Here is a 25,786-nt window from a genome sequence, read left to right as displayed (position 1 = left end):
CCAGGTATTGTCAAAATATGAATAAATATTAAGGGCAGCGTGCTTAAAAATGGTAGGCTTTCTTTTTAAGACCATAACACCATAAGATATAGGAGCAGAAGTGGGCCATTTGGCCCATCGAGTCTGCTCCAACAATCAATCATGGGCTGATCCAATTCTTCCAGTCACGCCCACTCTCCTGCCTTCTCCTCATACCTTTTGATGCCCTGGCTAATCAAGAACCTATCTCTGCCCTAAATGTACCCAAGGACTTGGCCTCCACAGCCGCTCGTGGCAACAAATTCCACAGATTTACCACCCTCTGACTAAAGTAATTTCTCCCCATCTCTATTCTAAATGGACGTCCTTCAATCCTGAAGTCGTGCCCTCTTGTCCTAGACTCCCCTATCATGAGAAATAACTTTGCTGTATCTAATCTATTGAGGCCTTTTAACATGCAGAATGTTTCTATGAGATCCCCCATCATTCTCCAATGTCAGTATATCCTTTCTAAAATAAGGAGCCCAAAACTGCACTCAGGACTCCAAGAGTGATCTCACGAGTGCCTTAAAGAGCCTCAACATGACATCACTGCTCCAATATCCTATACTAACTGTATAATCCTCATGTTCAATAGTTAATATCAGAGAATGTGTACAATATCCAACCTGAATTTGGTATAAATCTAACAGCCTCTACTCGCTTTGTTGCTTCTCAACCAGCCAACTTGGATATGACTTTCTTCGTCGCCCCCACAGTAAACTGTTCCATGCTGACCTTATTGTCAGTGACTGTCAGTTGCACCTGTCATAACTCCTCAGTGGTATTCAAGTTTTAATGAGGGTAGATGCTATGATGTAGATTCCAAATCAGTACTTACAAAGGTTTAACTGATCTTATCCTGGTGGTTAATACTCCTTAAAGTACAGTCCTGTGGTTACATTTAGAGTGCAATGCCTGCAATATTTCAAGAAGGTTACAATGAACCCCATCTTGCCTCAGTCTCTTAATGCTACATGTAAAGTATGATTAAGCCAAATAATATCTTACCCAATAACATCATAAAATATGAAAAGTATAAGCTTTTTTCAAATCGAGTAAACCTTGAAGCATTCAGAGTGGGCAGCACAGTATTACAGTGGTTGACACCATTGCTTTACAATGCCATCAATCACCGGTGTTGATTCCCACTGCTGTCTGTAAGGAATTTATATTTTCTCCCCGTGACTGCGTGGGTTTTCTCTGGGTGCTCCAGTTTCCTCCCACATTCCATGAGAATTGTGGGTATGTTCTGTAGGCACCAAAGGTGTGGCAACACTTGCAGGCTGCCTCCAGTACAATCCTCAGACTGTGTCGGTCACTGACACAAAACGAAACATTTCATGGTACGTTTTGGTGTTTCAATATGCATGTGACAAACAAAACAGATGTTTACAGTTAATCTTTAAATTGGTTTCCGGTCTCCAGCTCTTGATGTAGGTTTTGCTGACAAAGTCAGCATATATTTAGAGAATTCAGTGATGAGACTATTGTTGCAATCCTTGTGGTGCGGATACTGTCACAGAAGATCTTCTGAGTTCTAGCATTTTAATTCAATAACAATGACCAGTGTTAAGTTCTTTCAAGTCAGCATGATGCACAATTTAAAGGGGAGTCCACTAGAGGTTGTGTTTCCATGCTCCTGACACCCTTGATCTTCTCTGGTAGATGGTTGGGGAACTGCTGGCAAAGAAGCTTGTGGGTTCCAGGTAAGCTCTACACATTATAAGCACAGTGCAGTGGTTGTGGATGGACATGATGTTACAGGAAGCCATTGTGGAATAGATTACTATATATAAAAGGGCTATTAGATCATGAGGACGCTCAGTCCTCGTTTATTGTCATTTAGAAATGCATGCATTAAAAAATGATACAATATTCCTCCAGAATGATATCACAAAAAAAAGGACAAACCAAGACTAAAACTGACAAAACCACATAATTATAACATATAGTTACAACATTGCAAAGTAATACCGTAATTTGATAAAGAGCAGACCATGGGCACGGTAAAGAAAAAGTCTCAAAGTCCCGATCGACTCATCATCCCACGCAGACGGTAGAAGGGAGAAATTCTCCCTGCCATGAACCTCCAAGCGCCGAGAACTTGCCAACGCATTGGAAGCACCCGACCACAGCTGACTCTGAGTCCGTCCGAAAACTTTGAGCCTCTGACCAGCCCCTCCGATACAGCCTCTCCGAGCACCATCTTCTGCCGAGCGCTTCGACCCCGCCCCAGCCGCCGAGCAACAAGCAAAGCCGAGGACTCGGGGCCTTCTCCTCCAGACATTCTGGACCACACAGTAGCAGCAGCAGCGAAGCAGGCATTTCAGAAGTTTCTCCAGATGTTCCTCTGTGCTCTCACATCCATCTCCATCAAATTAGGATTGTACACGGACATCACCACCAGAGTGGCCGCGGCGAGCTGCGTCGTGCCACCATCTTCTCCTCCAGAGAAGATATGCTTTAATAGTAAGTTTTTTTTGTGAGATACAATATAGGAGTTGACATAAATCTAAGCTTTGTCAAACATGTTCAATTATACTCTCTCCCTGAAGTGTTCTTAACCTTGACTTGACCTCACAACTGCAGCATTGGGAAATATGAGCATCTCAGCGGGCTGCTGAGTTCTCAGCAAAGATACTCCAAGGAATGCCTCACAATAGAAAATTTCCCATTGGACAGAGAGATCTGTTCACTAGGCTTCAGTAACCGATGCATTATTGGTTTCGCCAAGGAGATTTACAGTTTCAATACCATTGCATCGTTATGAGGAAAAAGTGGGAGTAAATCAGATGAACATTATTACAAATAATTGTTCTTCTTAATTTAAAGACACTACAACCAAAGAACATAGAATAATGGAATGTAGAACATTTACAGAACAGAAGCAGGCCATCTGGCCCACAGTGTTCGGTGGAATTACTTAATTTAACAATTAAAATCCTATTATACGACTCCTTTCTGTTTACACAGGGTCAATATCCCTCCATTGCAACACATTTGTGTGCCTCTCTAAGAGCCTTTTAAAGACCTCCAATTTATTTGTCTCCAATACACCCCTGGGAGAATGTTCCAAGCATTCCCCTCTCACTGTGTGTAAAAATTACTCCACACATTTCCTTTGAACTTATCCCCTCTCACCTTAAAAGTATGCCCTCTTGAATTAGACATTTTGACTTTAGGAAAAAATCACCGGCTGTCTATTACATCTGGTCTCTCAAAACATTATAAATTTCCTTCAAGTCTCCCCTCAGCATCCCTCAGAGAAAATAACTCAAGTTTATCCAACATCTCCTCATAGCACATGCACTCCAATCTAGGTAGCGTTCTTCTTGACCTCTTTGGCAGCCTCACAAAAGAAGCCATATCCTCCCTATAATGTAGTAGTCAGAACTGAATGCAAGTAATCCAGACACACCCTAACAAGAGTTGTGAACGCAGCTCAGAAACCAGACTCCCCTTTATAATGGGCCTTGTCTATAATTTTCACTGCCTCATGAAGCAACCAGCATGATCAATAGACAATAAACAATAGACAATAGGTGCAGAAGTAGACCATTCGGCCCTTCGAGCCTGCACCGCCATTCTGAGATCGTGGCTGATCATCTACTATCAATACTCGGTTCCTGCCTTGTCCCCATAACCCTTGATTCCCCTATCCATAAGATACTTATCTAGCTCCTTCTTGAAAGCATCCAGAGAATTGGCCTCCACTGCCTTCTGAGGCAGCGCGTTCCACACCTCCACAACTCTCTGGGAGAAGAAGTTCCTTCTCAACTCTGTCCTAAAGGACCTACCCTTTATTCTTAAACCATGCCCTCTGGTACTGGACTCTCCCAGCATCTGGAACATATTTCCTGCCTCTATCTTGTCCAATCCCTTAATAATCTTATATATCTCAATCAGATCCCCCCCCCCTCAATCTCCTTAATTCCAGCGTGTACAAGCCCAGTCTCTCTAACCTCTCTGCGTAAGACAGTCCGGACATCCCAGGAATTAACCTAGTGAACCTACGCTGCACCTCCTCCACAGCCAGGATGTCCTTCCTTAACCCTGGAGACCAAAACTGCACACAATACTCCAGGTGTTGTCTCACCAGGACCCTGTACAAATGCAAAAGGATTTCCTTGCTCTTGTACTCCATTCCCTTTGTAATAAAGGTCAACATTCCATTAGCCTTCTTCACTGCCTGCTGCACTTTCTCATTCACCTTCAGAGACTGATGAACAAGTACTCCTAGATCTCTTTGTATTTCTCCCTTACTTAACTCCACACCGTTCAGATAATAATCTGCCTTCCTGTTCTTGCTCCCAAAGTGAATCACCTCACACTTATTCAAAGATCATAACCACCCGGAACATTCTTTCTTCTCCACTCTCTCATCAGGTACAAGGTTCAAAAATCACCAGGCTTAAGGACAGCTTTTATCCTGCTGTTATCAGCCTCTTGAACAGACCACTCATACAATGAGATGGACTCTTGACCTCACAATCTACCTCGCTGTGATCTTGCATTTTATCATTTACTTGCACTGTACCTTCTCTGTAGCTTTTACACCTTATACTGCATTAGTATTGTTTTACCTTGTTTTGCATCTAGCAATTAAGTTCTGTCCATTCTACTTACCAAGAGGACTCTCCACTGTGATCTTGACTGTAGTTTACATACCACCAAAGGTCAATGTTAAAAAGTAAATCCAGATATTGTGTGCTGCCTTCGGCAAACGAGAAACAGCCAACCCTGATACCTTTCAAATCATCGTCTGGGACTTCGGTCAGGGTCGTTTGAAGAAATCTCTGCCCAATTATTTTATTATCATTAACATATCACCTGCAGCACCAGGGGTCCCAACACACTCGACTACTGCTATAGTATGATTAGGAGTGACTACCATTCCATTCTTCGACTGCATTTTGGAAAACTGACCATTTGGCTGACCTCCTCCTGCCTGCTTGCAGGCAGAGGCTGAAGGGCATTGCTCCAGTGGTAAGGAGAACAAAGAGGGGTTACAGGAGGCAGAGAAGTGGCTATGGGATTGCTCCCAGTCAGTGGTCTGGGCTGTGTGCAAGACTCAAAGGATCTGTACAAATACACGACACTTGTCATGGACTTTATAAAAATAGTCATAATTGAGGGTGGCCTCACCAAATCATTCATTGTCTTCCACACCCATTAGCTCTGGGTGAACCATGAGATGCACAATCTGTGGAGGGCCAGATCAGTGGCACCCAGGTCTGGTAATCAATTAGGTACAAGAGGTCCAGGTACGATCTCCAGAAAGTCATCCCACATGCAAAATGACAATTCTGGACCAAACTTGAATTACTTAAGGATGCTTGACTGCTGTGAAAGGGCTTGAATGTTATTACATCTCACAAAGTGAAACCAAGCGACATAGTTGACAACAAGGCTAGGCTCCCAGGTGAGCTTAATGATGCCTATGCTCGCATTGAGTGTCGAAACAGAGAGGAACTTTCATGAACTTCCATAATCCCTGATAACCCTGTAATTTCAGCCTCAGAAGTGAAGTGAGAGCATCCTTTAACAATGGAAAGCATTCAGCCCAGATGGGATAGACTACTAAAGACCTGTGCTGATTAGCTGGCTGGGGTGTTCAGCACTAGTTTTAACCTCTCACCTCTGCAGTTTGTGGTACCCACCTGCTTCAAGTAGGCTTTAATTATACCAGTGCATAAGGAGAAAGTGGTAACCAGCCTCAGGGATGAAGTGCTTTGAGAGGTTGATGATGAAACAATTCAACTCTTAGCTGAAAGTGACTTGGATACACTTCCATTTGCATACCATCACAACAGGCCACCACAAGATGCCATTTCATTTGCTCTTCAATTAACCCTGGAACATCTGGGCAATGAAGATGGATATATCAGGATGTTCTTAATTGACTACAGCTCGTCATTCAGTACCATTGTCCTCTTCAATACTAATCAATAAGCTTCAAGTCCTAGGCCTCAGTACTTCCTTGTGCAATTGAATCCTTGATTTCCTCACTTGGAGAACCCAATCAGTTCGGGTTGACAACAACACCTCCTCCACAATCTCTGTCAGCACAGGTGCAGCACATGCTGTGTGCTTAGCCCCTGCTCTACTCACATTATACTTATGACTGTAAGGCTAAGCACACCTCCAATGCCATATTTATTTTTCTGATGACATCACTGTTGTTGGCTGAATCAAAGGTGGTGACTAATCAGCATATAGGCGAGAAACTGAAAATCTGGCTGAATGGTGCCACAACAACATCCTCTCACTCAACGTCAGCAAGACCAAGGAGCTGATTATTGACATCAGGAGAAGAAAACTAGAGGTCCATGAGCCAGTCCTCAATGGAAGATCAATGTGGAGGGGGTCAGAAACTTCAAATACCTCGGTGTTATCATTTCAAAGGATCTGATCTGGGTCCAGCATATAAATGCCAATACAAAGAAAACACGGCAGCACCTCTTCTTTCTTAGAAGTTTGTGAAGATTCAGCATGACATCTAAAAATCTGACAAACTTCAATAGATGTGTGATGAACAGAGTATTTACTGGGTTCATCACAGCCTGGTATTGAAACACCAGTGCCCTTGGCTGGAAAATCCTACAAAATGTAGTGGACATGGACTAGACCATCATGTGCAATGCCCTCCCCAACACTAAGCACATCTACACAGAGCATTTTGACAGGAAAGCAGCATCCATTATCAAGGACCCCCACCATCCAGGCCATGCTCTCTTCTCACCGTTGCCGTCAGGAAGAAGGTACAGAAACCTCAGGACCCACACCACTCGGCTCAGGAACAGAAATTACCCGTCAACCAGTGGGGATAACTTCACACAACTTCATTCACCCTATTTGTGAACTTTCCCAGATCCTCTGGACTCACTTTCAAGGATCCTTCATCTCATGTTCTCGATATTTATTGTTTATTATTATTATTATTAGTTTCTCTTATTTTGCACAGATTGCTGGCTTTTGCATACTGGTTGTTCATCTATCTTTCTGTGGGCAGCCTTTCATTGATGCTATTGTGTTTTTTGGATTTACTGCATATGCCAGCAAGAAAATGGTTCTCTAGATTGTATATGGTGATATACTGTATGTACTTCGATAATAAATTTACTTTAAACTTTTGTCTCGTGCATTTTGCAATGATTTGATCTGCATGAACAGTAAGGAGGACAAGATTTTCCGTAAGACCAAAAGACATAGCAGCAGAATTAGGCCATTTGGCCTGTCGAGTCTGCTCCACCATTTCATCATGGCTGGTCCATTTTACTTCTCATTCCCAATCTTCTGCCTTTTCATGAATCCATTTATGCTCTGCCCAATCAAGAATCTGTCAACCTCTGCCTTAAATATACATAAAAACTTGGCCACCACACCTGCTCACCAATCCCAGAGATTCACCACTCTCTGACAAAAGAAATTCCTCCTCATCTCCATTCTAAAAGGATGCCCCTCAATTCTGAGGCTGTGTCCTCCGGTCTTAAAGCTCTCCCACCATAGGAAAGTCCTCTCCAAATCCACTCTATCAAGGCCATTCACCATTCAATGGGTTTCAATGAGGTCACCCCTTATTCTTCTGAATTCCAGTGTACATAGGCCCAGAGCTATAAAATGCTCTTCGTCTGACAAGCTGTTTAATCAGGTGAACCTCCTTTGAACCCTTTGAACCCTTTCCAGTTTTAGCACATCTTTTCTCAGACAAGGCGCTCAAAACTGAGCACAAAACTCCAAGTGAAGCCTCACCAGTGCTTTATAAAGTTTCAAAATTGCATCCTTGCTTTTATATTTGTGTCCTCTTAAAATGAATGCTAACACTGCATTTGCCTTCCTCACCATAGACTCAACCTGCAAATTAACCTTTAGGGAATCCTGCACAAGGACTCCCGAGTCCCTTCGCACCTCAGTTTTTTGTACTTTTTCTCCATTTATAAATCAATCCTTTCTTTTCTTCTACCAGGGTGCACGACCATTCACTTCCCAACACTGTATTCTAAGTCCTTCTGTAGCCTCTCCATCTCTCCATTTCCTCAGAACTACCTGCCCCTCCACCTACATTTGTATCATCTGCAAACTTTACAACAATGCTATCAATTCCATCATCCAAATCATTGACATATAATGTAAAAAGATTCAGTCCCGATACTGACCCCTGTGGAACACCACTAGTCACTGGTAGCCAGCCAGAAATGGCTCCCTTTATTCCCACTCTTTGCCTCCTGCCAATCAGCCACAGATTATCTATGCTAAAATATTTCCTGTAATATCATGGGCTTGTAGCTTGTTAAGCTGTCTCATGTGTAGCACCTTGTCAAAGGCCTTCTGAAAATCCAAGTACACAACAGCATCCAATCATCCTTTGTCTGTCCTGCTTGTTATTTCTTCAAAGAATTCCAACAGATTTGTCAGGCAAGATTTTCCCTTCAGGAAATTATACTGTCTATGCCCTATTTTATCACATGCCTCCAAGTACCCCAAAACCACATCCTTAAAATTGACTCCAACACCTTCCCAACCACTGAGGTCAGACTAACTGGCCGATTATTTCTTTTCTTCTGCTTCTCTCTCTTCATAAAGAGTGCAGTGACTTCAAATCTTTCAATTTTCCAAGAACCTTCTCTCCAGTAATGGTAACTTCACGCACTGCATGTCCCCTGACTCCTGGAACTACCACCATACTGCTAGTGGCTTCCACAGTGAAAACTGATGCAAAATATTTATTCTGTTCATCTGCCATTTCCTTGCCCCCCCCCCCCTTACTACCTCTCCAGCATCGTTTCCCTGCAGTCTGATATCCACACTCATCTCTCTTTTACATTGTACATTTCTGCAGAAACTTTTGGTATCCACTTTAATATTATTGGCTAGGTTACTTTAATATTCCATCTTTACCTTCTTAATGATGTTTTAGTTGCCTTCTGTTGGTATTTAAAAGCTTCCCAATCCTCTAACTTCCCACAATTTTGCTTCTTTTGGCTTTTATGTTGGCTTTGACTTCCCTTGTTACCCATGGTTGTGTCACCTTGCCTTTAGAATAGTTCTTCCTCTTTGGGGTGTATATATCCTGTGTCTTCTGAATTGCTTCCTGAAATTCCAGCCATTCCTGTTCTGCCATCATCCCTGCCAGTGTTCACAAAGCAATCACTTTTAAAGTCTGCCTTTGGGCATTTAGGACTTACATTTGTAAAGTGACTTTCACATTGCTTCAGAACTTCCAAAGAATAGTGCAATCAACTAAGTATTCTTTATGAAATGTAATCTAGTCCCTGTGGTAATGTTCAAAATGCATCCACAAATTTCTCCACAGGAAGCCCTTGCAGAGCCAAATGATTTTTGCCTGTTATAGGTCAAGAATTTTATTTACTCACCTCAAAAAAAGGACTGCAGTAATGAAAATTGGAGTAACCCAGAGTGAATCAATTGTATGCTTACTACTGCATGTTTTTTGTGCCTGTCAACCTCTTCATTTTCAAGGGATTTTTTATTATCCCAAGCAAATCCATCCTGCATAAAGCTTCCCAAAATGACTTCAATTGTGGTGTAACATACAAATTTAATCAAACTAATCTGCAAAACAACATTTCCTTCATTGGAGAAATGCAGTTTACCAACTCTACTTACCTTGATACAGCATTTTTTTTTTCAAAACGTCTTCACAGGCACTTCTGATCTCCTATGAAACCAAATACTCCAAGAGGATCACAACCTTGTTGTGGTTTGGGGACTTTTGTGCCTCAATGACACAGAGCTATGGTGGCTGGAAACAGCGATGAAGGATCCTTCTACATCTGTGTGTGACCAGATTCTTGAGTCTCCGCCCGGGACTTGCATGGCTGACAGTAGTGAAAACCGAGCTACTGACATGATGAAGGAAGCCCTGAACACCTCCAGAGATGGAGGACCTTCATTGCTGCCCTAAATGCCAGCAGAGTATAGACAGTAGAGAGTGATGAAATCAAATGCACTTGACCTACACTCCTTAATTGCACATCATGTACACAGTTTCCTTCAGCATCTCAACTTTCTTGGAAGTTTGCACAGATTTAGCTGTCTTCTTAAACTTTAACAAACTTGTATATTTGCACAGTGGAGAATATCTGGACTGGTTGCATTACAGCCTGGTATGGAAACACCAGTGCCCTTGAACAGAAAGATTTAACCCAGTCCATCACAGGAAAAGACCACCCCAGCACTGAACATATTTACTGGGAGCGCTGCCACAGGAAAGCAGCATCCATCATCAAGGACACCCACCATCCAGGCCTTGATCCCTTCTTGCTTCTGCCATTGGGAAGGAGGTACAGGAGCCTTAGTTATAACTCTTCATTGATCAAGCTCCTGAACCAGCAGGGAGTTCTTCACTCATCTCTGCACTGAATGGATTCCACAATCGATAGATTCACTTTCAAGGGTCTACAACTCATATTTTCAGTATTATTTCTTTACTCATTTATTAATTATTACTGTTGTTGTTTTTTTTTGTATTTGCACAGGATATCTTCTTTTACACATTGGTTGTCAGTCTCCATGTTCTGTTTTTCATTGATTCTAATATATTCATTTATTCTACTGTGAACGTCTGCAAGAAAATGAATCTCAGCGTAGTATCTGATGACATATATGTACTTTGAGAATAAATTTCCTTTGAACGTTGATCCGTCTGGTCTCAGAATGCTGTTCCTAAACTCACCCATATTTTGCTGCTTCGCTGCTCCACTCTAACTGGGAGATCACACAAACTCTGAGAGTGATAACTCTCTACTTTTCCTTCAGCTCACAAAAATAAGCAGAGCAGGATTGGTTTTCCCCAAAGTGCGGGCATTCATAGGCTGCACCCATGTTTTAACAGCAACTTTCCCGGCACCTTTTGCCAGGAGAACCTGCCTATAGACTTGGAGGGTCTCTGTGGCCCTGTGCACAGAGAAGATAGATCCTACAGGCTTTGTTCTTTACCAGCCTTTCAAGATATTTCTGACCCATTGGGACTGGGGGTTAAAGGCTCAATATCTGGAAGTCCACAAGGTCACTGGAGGCAGGAGTGCTGTCCTTGGTTTAGAGGTGTGTGTGTGTTGGAGGAAGCATGAGAGAGAGGAAAGGGGCTTGCTTTTTGTTGCTGTTGTTCTGTGAAAATGGTGGGCATGATATGATGCTAGGGCAATGGGATGTGACAAGTTTTTGGAAGTGCACTTAACGGAACATATCACCTAGTCCCTGAACACCACATCTTTGGTCAAGAAAGCACAACAGCATCTCCACTTCCCAAGGAGAATGAGGTGAGTGAGGCTCCAACCACTCCTCCTTTCCACATTCTAATCAATTTTTACAGGAGCACCATGGAGAGTGACCTGACCAGCTGCATCACCATCAGGTACAGGAGTTGCAAAGTGTCTGACCGCTAGTCCCAAATAAGAAATGCGAGGAATACCAAATGGATCATCAGGATCTCTCTTCCAACCATCAGGGAGATTTATCAGGAGCACTGCGTACACAGGGCCCTTAGCATTGTCAATGATCCCTACTATCCACCAAACAATCTCTTTTTACCCCCCTCCCCCACATTCAGGCCAGAGGTACCAGAGTATTAATACAAGGACTTATAGGATGGGAAATAGCTTCTTCCCTAGACTATAAAAGTACTGAACTACCTGCCATCAGCTAGGTCTCATCGCGTATAAAGTGGCAGGAGCGTTATACTATTAACTTTTTAAACTTGTATCATAAAGGCACTATATTATTCATCAATTTATTTGTTGTAATATTACTTTATATACTATGAGTGTGATTTACAAGTATACATACTGTGTTGTGCTCCTTGGTCTGGAGAAACTTTTTTTTGTTTGGTGATATTCATGTGTACAGCTGAATGACAATAAACTGAACTTGAACTTGTAGGCTGCCTGTGGCATATCCTTGGGTTGTGTTGACTGCTAACGCAAATGACACATTTGTAGAGTCATAGAACACTACCACACAGAAACAGGACCTTTGGCCAATCTAGTCTGTGCCAAAATATTAATCTGCCTCGTCCCATTGACCTGCACCTGGACCATAACCCTCCCATCCATGTACCTATCCAAATTATTCTTAATTGTTGAAATCGGACCCACATCCACCAATTCCACTGGCATCTCATCCCACACACTCACCACCCTCTGAGGGAAGAAGTTCCCCCTCATTTCACCTTTCACCCTTAATCTATGACCTCTAGTTCTAGCGTCACCTAACATCAGTGGAAAAAGCCTGCTTGCATTTCATAATTGCACTTATGTGCCGGCCCCAGGACAGCTCCTCCGAAATAACAACGCCGAGGAATTTGAACTTGTTGACCATCTCCACCTCTAATCTCCCAATGAGAACAAGCTCGTGGACCTTTGGTTTCCTCGTCCTGGAGTCAATAATCAAATCCATGGTCCTGCTGACATTGAGTGGGAGATGCGTTTTGTGGCACCACTTCTTCAGTCTCCCTCCTTCATCCTCCTTCATGCTGATTCATCACCAGCTTTGATTTGGCCAACTACAGTAGTGTCATCAGCAAGCTTAAATATGGCACCAGAGCTGTGCTTAGCCTCACAGTTGTACAGATAAACCTCTGACCCTCTGACGAGCTCTGTAGTAGCGCGACGCTATTACAGCTCGGACGTTCCAGGGTTGGGCGTCTCCTCTGACCTCTCTCATTAACAAGGTAGTTTTTGCCCACACACTGCTGCTCACTGTTCTTTATTTTTGTTTTTCGCACCATTCTCTGTAAATCCTGCAGACTGTTGTGCATAAAAATCCCAGGAGATCGGCAGTTTCTGAATATTCAAACCACACTGTTTTTGGCACCAATAATAAATTCATGGTCAAATTCACTTAGATCACATTTCTTCCCCTTTACGCTGTTTGGTCTTAACAACAATTGAACCTCTTGACCATGCCTGCATGCTTTTATGCATTGAGTTGCTGCCACCTGATTGGCTGATTGGATATTTGCATTAATGTGCTGGCGTACAGGTATACCTAATAACGTAGCCACTAAATGTCCTATGTATCTTGAATTTGTGACTCCAAATTCCTGATGCAATCAGCTACTTAAAACACCCTACCTGCATGCAGTCTCTCCAGTCCTGTCGGTATTCTGTGCATTTGAATGCGAGCCCCTCTCATTCAGAATTAGAATCCAGTTTATTATCAGTGTCTTCTATGACATGAAGTTATTTGTTCTGCAGCAGCAGTGAAGTGCAATGACATACACAAGACAAGATTTTCATTCTATCTAGGCACATTGATAATAATAAATCAATACCAGTGCCAATAAGGAATAATGAGGTCATGTTCATGGGTCATGGACCATTGAGAAATTGAATGAAGGAGGGGCAGAAGCCTTTCCTGAAAATTCTTAGAAGCTCTCAGAGTCTGTCCTCACATGAGCAGTCTTTCCATTCCAGGAATTAGTCTAGTCTGACGCTTGTGTTGTTCTGCTGAACTTTATGGGAATGCTGCGCTGGTGCCAAAACATGTGGTGACACTCGCCGGCCGGCCCCATCACATCCTTGTTAACGCAAATGGTGCATTTTCCTGTATGTTTCAATGCACGTGTGATCTGAATCTGAATTTGAAACTGGGGGAGAACTTCAACAACTGTGAACCTATCAAATGAAGTTCTTGATGGTTATGTAACTTTTACAAATGATGTTATAGTGATCTACAACCACCAAGGAGGGCAGAAGTATCTAGACTATTCTGTTTTAGTAATGGTGAGTGAAGAATAAATTTAGATTTGGTCACCATGGAAAACTCTTCTTTGAAACAATGTAGTTTCTGATGTCTACCTAACATAGCAGTCAGTCAAAGTTAACTCTTTCTCACTTCAACAGAGCTATATTAAAGTATTAGTCTGAATTTTTGGGCTCTAGTGTTGAACACTGTCCTTTTTTTATCCATCTTTGAGGATTCAGGCATTGGTAGCAAGGACAACATTTATTGTTCATGAATGATCTTCCACCTGATAAACTAACTTTGTCTTCCCACAGGTGCAGACTGACCTGCTGAGTATTCCAGCATTTTCTGTTTTTCTTTGATTGTCATTTTATTGTTCACTTCTAATTTCCCCCCAGGACAATTGTGGTGAACCACTGCAGTCTTGCTGGTGCAGGTATTCCCACAGCTGAGTACAAAATGTAGATCTGTTACGATCTGTGATGAGTATAGTTCAGCATTTAATACCATCATTCCCGCAATCCTGATTGAGAAGTTGCAGTACCTCCCTCTGCAAATGGTTCCTTGACTTCCTATTTCCAAATTTCCCTCGGGATTAATAAAGTATATCTATCTATCTATCTATCTATCTATCTATCTATCTATCTATCTAACTAGAAGACCACAATCTGTGTGGATTGGTGATAACATATCCTCCTCGCTGATGATCAACACTGGCACACCTCAGGGATGTGTGCTTAGCCCACTGCTCTACTCTCCACATACACATGACTGTGTGTCTAGGCATAGCTCAAATACCATCTATAAATTTGCTGACGATACAACATTGTCGGTAGATTCTCAGGTGGTGACGAGAGGGCGTACAGGAGTGAGATATGCCAACTAGTGGAGTGGTGCCACAGCAACAACCTGGCACTCAATGTCAGTAAGACGAAAGAGCTGATTGTGGACTTCCGGAAGGGTAAGACGAAGGAACACACACCAATCCTCATAGAGGGTTCAGGAGTGAAGAGAGTGAGCAGTTTCAAGTTCCTGGATGGTCGAGATCTCTGAGGAGCTAACTTGGTCCCAACATATCGATGTAGCTATAAAGAAGGCAAGACAGCGGCTATACTTCATTAGGAGTTTGAAGAGTTTTGGCATGTCAACAAATAAACTCAAAAACTTCTAGTCATAGAAGTTTCTGACTAGAAGTATCATGGAGAGCATTCTGACAGGCTGCATCACTGTCTGTTATGGGGGGGGGGGAGGGGAAACTACTGCACAGGACCAAAAGAAGCTGCAGAGGGTTATAAATCTAGTCAGCTCCATCTTGGGCACTAGCCTACAAGGTACCCAGGACATCTTCAGGGAGCGGTGTCTCAGAAAGGCAGCGTCCATTATTAAGGACCTCCAGCACCCAGGACATGCTCTTTTCTCACTGTTACCATCAGGTAGGAGGTACAGAAGCCTGAAGGCACACACTCAGCGATTCAGGAACAGCTTCTTCCCTTCTGTCATCCAATTCCTAAATGGGCATTGAATCTTTGGACACTACCTCACTTTTTTTAAGTTACAGTATTTCTTTTTTTGCACGTTTTTAAAATCTATTCAACATATGTACCCTGTAATTGATTTACTTGCTTATTTATTATTATTATTATTTTATTTTATTTATTATCTTTTTTCTTTCTTTTTTTCTCTTCTAGATTATATATTGCACTGAACTGCTGCTGATAAGTTAACAAATTTCACATCACATGCCGGTGATAATAAACCTGATTCTGATGAATGACTGACAATTTATTTTTAAGTACTTAGATGATAACCTGCAGGCAATGGTGTTCCGATGTGTCTGTTCCCTTCTCCTTCCTACTGTAGCACGTGGGTTTCGGAAGTGCAATTGATGTTGCCTTAGCAAGTCTTGAACAATGTCGATGAAGCACTGCAGACATTATAAACGAGAATGAATGTTTGGGATGATGGAAGATATGCAGACTAGCAGAATTGGCACACTATGGAATGAGCTACCTGAGAAAAGAGGTGGCAGGATAATGTGGCATTTAACATAACACTATTACAGTGCCAGTAATCAGAAGGTAGGGGTTCAATTCCCACCACTGTCTGTAAGGATTTTGTACGTTTTCCCTGTGACCATGTGGGTTTCCTCCGAATGCTCTGGTTTCTTTGCATATTCCAAAAAGCCAAATGGGTTTGGGTTAGTAAGTCATGGGCATTCCATGGTTGGCACCAGAAGCATAATGATACTTGCAGGCTGCCCCCAGCACATCAGAAGCGATGTTGTGTCGATACATTTTCACTGAATGTTTCAATATTTTAATGTACATGTGACAAATAAAGCTAATCTAGGCATTGAGTTTCATGCTTATATCAAATGTAATGATGTGCTTCAAAAGGTTGGACATGCTTAGATCTCTCCTGCCTCAGAGATAACCTGAATCAATTTCAGTTCAAAGTTCAAATACACAATGCCTTGAAAAAGTATTCGGCCCCCAACCCTTTGTTCACATAAATGATGATAACAATAAGGGATTTTGATCAATTTAACTGAGAAGAGCTTAGTGTTGAGGCCATAACTTCCACTTTAGTCTCATCCAAAAACAAAACCTTCTTCCACATCTTTACAGCATCCTCTAAATGATGTTTTGCTCCATTTTTATGGGCAAGAATATGCTTGTTTTTTAGCAATATGTGTGGTGTAAATGTAACACTATTCGTCAGCCAGGGAACACCATCCCTACTATAAAGTATGCTGGAGGTAGCATCATGTTCTGGGGATGCTTTTCAACAGCAGGGACTGGAAATCTGGTCAGGATTGAGGGGAAGGTGAATGCTGCTAAATGCAGAGAGATCCTGGATAAAAACCTGTTGGTCTCTGCCAGAAAGCTTAAACAGGGGCAGAAGTTCATCTTTCAGCAGGACAATGACCCAAAACACACTGCCAAAGCAACCATGGAGTGGCTTCAAATGAAGAAAATTGATGTCAAGTGAATAAAATTGAACACCCCTGGCAAGACCACCGCTATTCACCACCGCTGCCCAACAAACCTGGCACAGCTCCATCACATTGTGCAAAACTAATAGATACTTATCCAAAAAGACTATTGGCTGTAATAACTGTGAAAGGTATTTAAACTAATTACTGAGCAAAGGAGGATGAATACTTTTGAACTGCTAACATTTCAGTTATTGACTTTTTAGTTATTTATGCTTTACAATGTTTTTTGGGTTCTACTGTGAAAAAAAGACCGTGTGATTCACAAATAAAAATTCTCAGTTAAATTGATCAAAATCCCCGGTTGGAGTAATCATTTATGTGAATAATGGGTTGGGGGCTAAATACTTATCAAAGTACATGTATATGCCACCATACCTTGAAATTCATTTACTTGCAGGCATTTACAGGAAAATATAGAAATACAATAGAATTTATGAAAAACTATACTTAACAAAGACAGACAAACAATATCAATGTGTAAGAGAGGACAGCTTGTGGAAATAATAAATAAAAGAAGTAAATAAGCAATATTGAGTTATAGTTTCCTTGAAATTTAATCTACAGATTGTGAAGTCAGGTCAGTATTGAGGTGAGTGAAGTTATCTACACGGGTTCAGAAGTTTGATAGTTATAGTGTAATAACTATTCCTGAACTGCTGGTGTGTTGCGAGACCTAAGGCTTCTGTATCTCCTACCCAATGATAGTAGCGAGAAGAGAGTATGACCTAGAATTTTGGGGTCCTTGATAATGAATGCCACTACAAGTATGTTTTTCATTGCTCCAATGCCTGTGTGTACTTACAGATACTCCAGGCCTCAAGGATATTGATTGTTGCAGTGTCTATTTTAGCTGATGGCCCACAGCAGTTCATAGAAGTCCTGTGTCAAACTAAGAATCTATTTTTGTAGTATTTTTGTAGTCCCACACTCATGGTTGGTTCTGTCCTCATTGTGATGACGAGGCTCTGTAGTGATCATTCTTACCATCACTGCCGTGGACAGATGCATCTCGTATAGATGAATTAACAAGGATGTTCAAGTAAGTTCATCTTTCATGTTAGTTACCTCAATTCCTGCCACGTACGCAGTTTGGAAATTATCACTGTCCAGACACAGACATCTCCAATACAGGTAATGCAGCTAACACTGGTGATTCTTGGTGAAGAACATTGAAATCTCCCACTCAGAATACATTCTGTGACCTCCTCATTTCGCTATGTCTCCTAAGAGTTGTTCAACATAGGGATGCTGTCAACTAAGCCACAGCTGGCACTTATTGTAATTTGTTTTATTTTATTGAAATACAGTGCGAAATAGGCCCAACCGGTCCTTTGAGCCATGCTGGCTAGCAATTCCCCGATTTTCCATAGCCTAATCACAGAGCAATTAACCTACCAACCGGTGCATCTTTGGACTGTGGGAGGAAATCGGAGCACCCGGAGAAAACTCAAGCAGTCACGGGGAGAATGCACAAAGTCCTCATGGACAAAGACAGCTCACCTGTCATACAATATGGTTCCATATTCAGGATTACAACATCTAATTATGATAAACGTGGTTCACAAGTTCAGGAAATGTGCCATGAGAAGGGGATGCCAAATTTTCAATGAGATGTACACTCAGTGGCCACTTTTTAGGCAAACCTGCACGCCTACTTGTTAATACAAATATATAATCAGCCAATCATGCAGCAACAACTTAATGCAGACATAGTCAAAGAGTTCCTCTCAGAATGGGGAAGAAGTGTAATCTAAGTGGCTATGACCATGGAATGTTTGTTGGTGCCAGACGGGGTGGTTTGCATATCTCAAAAACTGCTGAGCTCTTGGGATTTTCATACACAGCAGCCTCTAGAGTTTAGAGAGAATGGTGTGAAAAGCAAATAAAAAAATTAGTGAGCAGCAGTTCTGTGGATACAAATATCTTGGTAATTAGAGAAGAGAGAGGAGAATGGCCAGACTAGTTCAAGCTGACAGGAAAGTGACAGTAACTCAAATGACTACATGTTACAACATGGGGTGCAGAAGAGCATCCTTGAATGCACAACACATCAAACCTTGAAGTGGATGGGCTACAGCAGCAGAAGGCTGTGAACATACACTCAGTGGCCATTTTATTTGGTACAGGATGTATCTAAAAAAGTGGCCACTGAGTGTGGTCATCTCATACTGTAGGCACCATATTGTCTACTCAGTCTCCATCCTTAGAAATAAGGAGTGGTCTGAAAAGAAAATAATAATGACTGCAATATAACAAGTCGTGGTGAAAGACTTGAGATCACCTTATTTATTTTGTTGATTATGCTTCATTTGGTCCAAACAACCAACGAGTTAAACAATAGACTAATTCTGTTGAAGCAATGCCATGACAAAGAAGTTGCTGTCCTTGTTAATATATGTGTGCCTTTCTTTTCATAACTCCTAGATCAATCATGAAATTCCAACACATGATTCAACATTATACACTCTAGCTGCAAATTGGACCAAAATCTATAATTAAGTCATAACTTCCATTTGTCAAAAGTCTGAAAGGCAATCAGCTAGTTCTGCAAAATGGCCGGGTGATTTATCAAAGGCTGCAAGTATTTTATTGCCAAGGACAAATACTGTGACTGCAACTGTACACTTGTTTGTTAATGTGAAATGGTAAAATTAATCTCAAAAGCTTATCATAATGTCATACAACACATTGGCCCATCATTCCCATGCTGGCTCTTGAAAGAGCTATCCAATTAGTCCTGCTTCTCTGTTCTTTCTCCACAGCCCCGTAAATTTTTCATTTTTAAGTGGATATCCAATTCCCTTTTGAAAGTCGCTATTGATTCTGCTTCTACCACCCTTTCAAGCAGTGAATCCAGATCATAACAATTCGCTGAGTTAAAAAAAAATCACCTCATCTTCCTCTGGCTCTCTTGCCAATTATTTTTAATCTCTCCTTGGTTACTGTCTCTCCTATCATTGAAAACAAATTTGCCCTTTCCTAACAAACCCAATAATTTTGCTTTGAACATCTCCATTAGATTTTCCCTTAACTCCATTTCTGCTGTTAAGAGAGATAAAATATTTATTTTTTCTAATCAAAAATCTAAATTCCACTGTATGATTTGTTTAAATCTCTTCAGCGGTGTTTGAAAGACTCTGGCATTGTTGATCTTGTACAGGAGAACATTCTCTATCTGAGGTACAATTATGCAAAGGGAAAAGCTCCCTTTGTTGCAATTAACAAGATAAAGGATCATTATGGGATCATACAGCCCAGAAGCAAGCTCTTCATCTCCAGTCCAACTATACCATCTACACACCCATTCCCAATCAACTTTTCAACAGCCTTCTATGCATTGCCAATTGTTCGGGAATAGAAGTGTTAATATATGAGTAGAATCAATAAAAATCTAAGTAAATTTACTTTCAATTTACTTACCAAAGTAAATTTACTGTATATCGCACCATATGCTACCTTGCTATTCATTTTCTTGCCGGCATTTACAGGAAAATAAATAAATACAATAGAATTTATGAAAAAATATACATAAATAGAAACTGACAAACAATGTGCAAAAGAAGACAAATTGTGCAATATATATATATACACTCAGTTGCCTCCTGAGCCTAATGAAGTGGACACTGATGTACATTTGTGGTATTCTACTGCTGTAGCCTATCCTCTTGAAGGCTCAATGTCTGGTGCGTTTAGAGATGCTGTTCTGTGCGCCACTGGGGTAAGGCATGGTTATTTGAGTTACTGTCGCCTTCCTGTCGGCAGAATCAGTCTGGCCATTCTCCTCTGATTTCCCATTTTCAGAACTGCAGTTCACTAGATAATTTTTGTTTCTCACACCATTTCTCTTAAACTCCAGACTGTTGTGAATGAAAATCCCAGGAGATCAGCAGTTTCTGATATATTCAAACCAACTGTCTGGAACCAGCAATCATTCCACATTCATAAAAACATAGAAAACCTACAGCACAATACAGGCCTTTTGGCCCACAAAGCTGTGCCAAACATGTCCTTACCTTTTTCTAAGCATGTATCCCTCCAGGAGGCTCTTAAAAGACCCTATCATTTCCGCCTCCACCACTGCCGCCGGCAGCCCATTCCACGCACTCACCACTCTCTACATAAAAAACTTACCCCTGACATCTCCTCTGTACCTACTTACAAGCACCTTAAAACTATGCCCCCTCGTGCTAGCCATTTCAGCCCTGGAAAAAAGCCTCTGACTATCCACTCGAACAATGCCTCTCATTATCTTGTACACCTCTATCAGGTCACCTCTCATCCTCCGTCGCTCCAAGGAGAAAAGGCCGAGTTCACTCAACCTATTCTCATAAGAAATGCTCCCCAATCCAGACAACATCCTTGTAAATCTCCTCTGCACCCTTTCTGTGGTTTCCATGTCCTTCCTGGAGTGAGGTGGCCAGAAATGATCACAGTACTCCAAGTGGGGTCTGACTAGGGTCCTATTTAGCTGTAACATTACCTCTTGGCTCTTAAACTGAAAGTCACTTAGATCACATTTATTCCGGATGTTTGGTCTGAACAGCAATGGAACTCCTTGATCACGTCTTCATGCTTTTATGCATTGAGTTGCTGCAGCATGATTGGCTAATTAGATGCCTGCATTAACGTACAAATGTACCGAATAAAATGGACACTGAGTGTATATGATATAAGAGAACATGAGTTGTGGAGTCATTGAGAGTGAGAATTTCAAGGACTGAATTGTCATGTGTGAGGTTATCTGTGCTGGCCTAATTCTGATCCTATGCCTTATGAACTTCTGGTCTTGCATCTTTGCTGAGTAGGATACCTTCCAAACTAGTTCCATTTGCCTGCATTTGGCCCATAGCAGATAACGCAGTGGTTAACGCAGTCACTTTACGGTGCCATCGATCACCACCTCAGGATCACTTCCTGCCACTGTCCATAAGGAGTTTGTATCTTCTCCCGGTGACCACGTGGGTTTCCTCCAGGTGCTCCAGTTTCCTCCCACATTCCAGGCACATAATGTTAGCGTTAGAGTTTGTGAGTTGTGGACATGCAATCTCGAACTGTGTTGATCATGACACAAAACAACCCATTTCACTGGATGTTTTGATGTACATATGACAAATAAAGCTAATCTAGTCTCACTTAAGAGAGCGTCTCCTGTTCTGTAGGTAGCACTGGGGGAAGGTCCTGAACCCAGATGGTCATCAAGGTTGGTAACAAAGCATCAGTGAGAGGTAACCGGAGAGACTGACGTCTGCTGTGATGTTCTAGTCAGAATACCACCTGCCATCTGGTGATTCCACAATCAAGGTTAGTGGAAGCAGCAACAAACACTGTCTGTGAACACATCGCTACAACATTTAGGTGCTTAATACTATCCCTTTATCACACAACTATTCTATCTCATATAAATCAAAAAGCTCAAATTTATAATGGTACCACTCAAAAGAATCGGAGATTCTTATAGATTATAGATCTCCTTTTTTTTCCTCTTTTTCGTGGTACTAGGCAAGGTTGCCCTCTTAGTCCTTTACTATTTAATATTGCGTTTGAACCTTTAGCAATTGCTATTCGTGACTCATCAAATATTGTTGGTATTACCCGTGGAAACGAAATACATAAATTATTATTATATGCAGATGATTTGTTGTTATACATCTCTAACCTGGAGAAGTCAATTCCTGCTATCCTAGATCTGTTAGCTCAATTTAGTAACTTCTCTGGTTACAAATTGAATCTTAGTAAGAGTGAATTATTCCCTTTAAATAAGCATGTACCTATTTATGGACATTTACCATTTAAATTGGTTACTGATTCATTTATATATTTAGGGATAACAATTACGAAAAAGTATAAAGATTTATTTAAAGCTAATTTTTTACCTTTATTGATCAGATTAAACTTTTATTTACCAAATGGTCCCCAATCTCTTTGTCTTTGATTGGTCGGATTAATGCTATTAAGATGATCATTTTGCCTAAATTTTTGTATATATTCCAATCGGTTCCAATTTTTATCCCAAAATCTTTTTTTGATAACGTAGATTCAAAAATTTCCTCTTATATTTGGCAGAATAAAAATCCTAGGTTAGGTAAATGGTATCTACAGAAATCTAAAAAGGAGGTGGGGCTCGCCCTCCCGAATTTTAGATTCTATTATTGGGCAATTAATATTCGATATTTAAAATTTTGGTTACAAGATTTGGACGCATCTTTAAACCCTCGTTGGGTAAATCTTGAATCTAATTCATTACAAGGGTTCTCCTTGGGTTCGGTTTTAGGAACTTTACTTCCTTTTACTTCTTTTAAATCATATAAACAAATGAACAACCCAATAGTTAAGCATACTTTACGTATATGGTTTCAATTCCGAAGATTTTTTGGGTTTAATCAATTTATTGTAGCAAGTCTTATTATATCAAATTTTCTTTTTCAACCTTCTACGATGGATCAAGCTTACTTTGATTGGAAAACCAAAGGTATAATATCTTTTCGCGATTTATTCTTGGATAACTGTTTTATGTCTTTTGATCAACTCTCTAATAAATATAACTTACCCAGATCTCACTTTTTTAGATATCTACAGATTAGAAACTTTTTAATTACTGTCTCTCCTAATTTTCCACATCCATATCCAATGGACACTTTGGAAAAAATCTTAGATTTAAATCTCTCTCAGAAAAGTGTAGTAGCAATTATATATAATATAATTATGAATCTATGTCCTGATGCTTCTAATAAAATCAAAGCTGACTGGGAAAGAGAATTTGAGATTAATATACCGATTGAAAAATGGGAAAAAATTCTTCAGTTGGTGAATTCATCCTCTGTATGTGCTAAACATGTGTTGATACAGTTAAGTACAGTAAAGTAGTGCACCGGGCTCATATGTCCAAAGATAAACTATCTCGTTATTACTCTTATATTAATCCAATACGTGACAGATGCCATTCTGAGATAGCTTCTTTAACCCACATGTTCTGGTCATGTCCCTTGTTGGAGAAATATTGGAAAGATTTTTTTGATATTATCCTAACGGTCCTAAATATAGACTTACAACCTCATCCAATTACTGCTATCTTTGGACTACCATGATAGACTTAAATAATTTAACCTCTTCATCACGAAGGATGATTGCATTTCTTACTTTAATAGCTAGAAGGTCCACTTTGTTGAATTGGAAAGAGATCAACCCTCCTACTGTATTTCATTGGTTTTCACAAACTATGGTGTGTTTGAATTTGGAGAAAATTAGAAGTGCAGTTTATGACCCTTCTATTAAGTTTGAAAAAACTTGGAGGCCATTCATTCAGCATTTTCATTTGATGTAATTTGATCATTTCCAAACTTGTTTTATCTCCCTGTACTGTTGTTGGAGGGGATTGGAGTCGTCGACACTAAGGTTTTCTTCTTTTCCATTTTTAAGTTGTTAGTTTTGCCCAAGTCTTTTAGGTTAGTTGATTAATTTTGTTTTTCTTTGGGGATGGGGTTTGTTTTGTTTTGTTTTTTTTCTTTTTCATTTTTTTTTTCCAGTTTTTTTTTAATTTTGTATTATCCGTGGTTAGTTCTACATGTTTGGGAGCTTTGTTAATTTCCACTACTTGGTTTTGCAATTAATTTTTTTAAGTGTAACATTACATCTCCTTCTATTTGTATTATGGCTATGTTCTGTTTCTGTATTTTGAAATTAATAAAAAGATTGAAAAAGAAAGAAAGAAAAGAATCAGAGAAAATGGTTGCAAGGAATAGTCAACTACAGTCTTAAATTTGATTTAACCATATTGCTTTAAAGAGATTTTAAGTGTGTCTTTTTTTAAATTTCTTTAGCCTTTTAAAAAGTCAGTGAATTTTTGTAATCAACTTGAATTGTACTGGTGTACTTATGCGGGCCATCCCCAGCACCAATGCTCGCTGGTTTCATTTGAAGCAAAACGACACATTTCAAGATTCAAGATTGTTTAATGTCGTTTCCAGCACACAAATGCAAAGGAGATCAAAATAATTGTTACTCCTGATCCGAGGTGGAACGGAAAAAACCATAAAGAACACGACAATAAAAACACACTGTAAGTTTTGATGTTTCGATGTATGTGTGAAAAATAAGATAATTGTTGTAATGTAAGCATTATTAAAAGTAAGTTAATACTAATTGGGATAATGGGTGGGGGGGGTTCACTTCCGTTCTTTTTACTTCCGGTGTGCTTTTGTATATAGTGTTCCTGCCATGCTGTACGGGTTGTGAAAGCTTCTATATATATGTATCGTTCTGACGTTCGAGATAAAGTTGCTGCTTTGGGCATGAAGTTGTCAAGTGTGCCTTTTTCAAAGTAGAAGTTACCACATATTTTGGCGACGAGGTAAACTGGTTTTGTGGACGTGTTGACATGTTTCGAACGGGAGCAGCAATGCCGATAAGGGGCCGTATGTCCAAATGGCTACGTTTGGGACTATCATTGAATTGGTGGACGTACCAGAGGGCTGGCCGGAGTACGAGGAAAGGTTGAGACACTTTTTCTGTGCTAATAAAATTACTGAGGAGGCTAAGAAGCACTCTATTCTCCTGAGTGCGTGTGGGGCAAAGACTTACAAGCTAATAAGGAATTTAGCCACACCGCGGAAACCGGGGGACATTCCATATGACGAACTGGTCAAGCTGGTGGGGAACCACTACAATCTGAAACCTTCTGTGATAGTCCAACGGTGTAAGTTTCACAGCCATCTCAGGAAGCCAGGTCAGTCTGTGGCCAATTTTGTGGCCGAGCTTCGGCAACTGTCAGAACATTGTGATTTCGGAGTGGTGTAGGAAGACATGCTCCGTGATAGATTGGTATGCGGCCTTAATAATGACGACATACAACGCCGCCTGTTAGGGGAAACCCCACCGCTGACTTTCCAGAAAGCCTTACAGATTGCTTAAGGCATGGAGATGGCTACTAATAATGTCAAGGATATCCAGAAAGGACATGGGGGGATCGCAGTTGGCCGCAGTGCACCAAGTCAGGGGGGAGACTGGAAAGCAGGCAAAGTGGGTGGAATGTTTCCAGTGTGGAGGGACGCACTATGCAAATGATTG

This window comes from Mobula hypostoma, chromosome 7, assembly GCF_963921235.1.
Source record: "Mobula hypostoma chromosome 7, sMobHyp1.1, whole genome shotgun sequence".
Lineage (NCBI taxonomy): Eukaryota > Metazoa > Chordata > Chondrichthyes > Myliobatiformes > Myliobatidae > Mobula > Mobula hypostoma.
The sequence above is the reverse complement of the archived record's forward strand: the minus strand, read 5'-3'. Positions refer to the sequence as shown.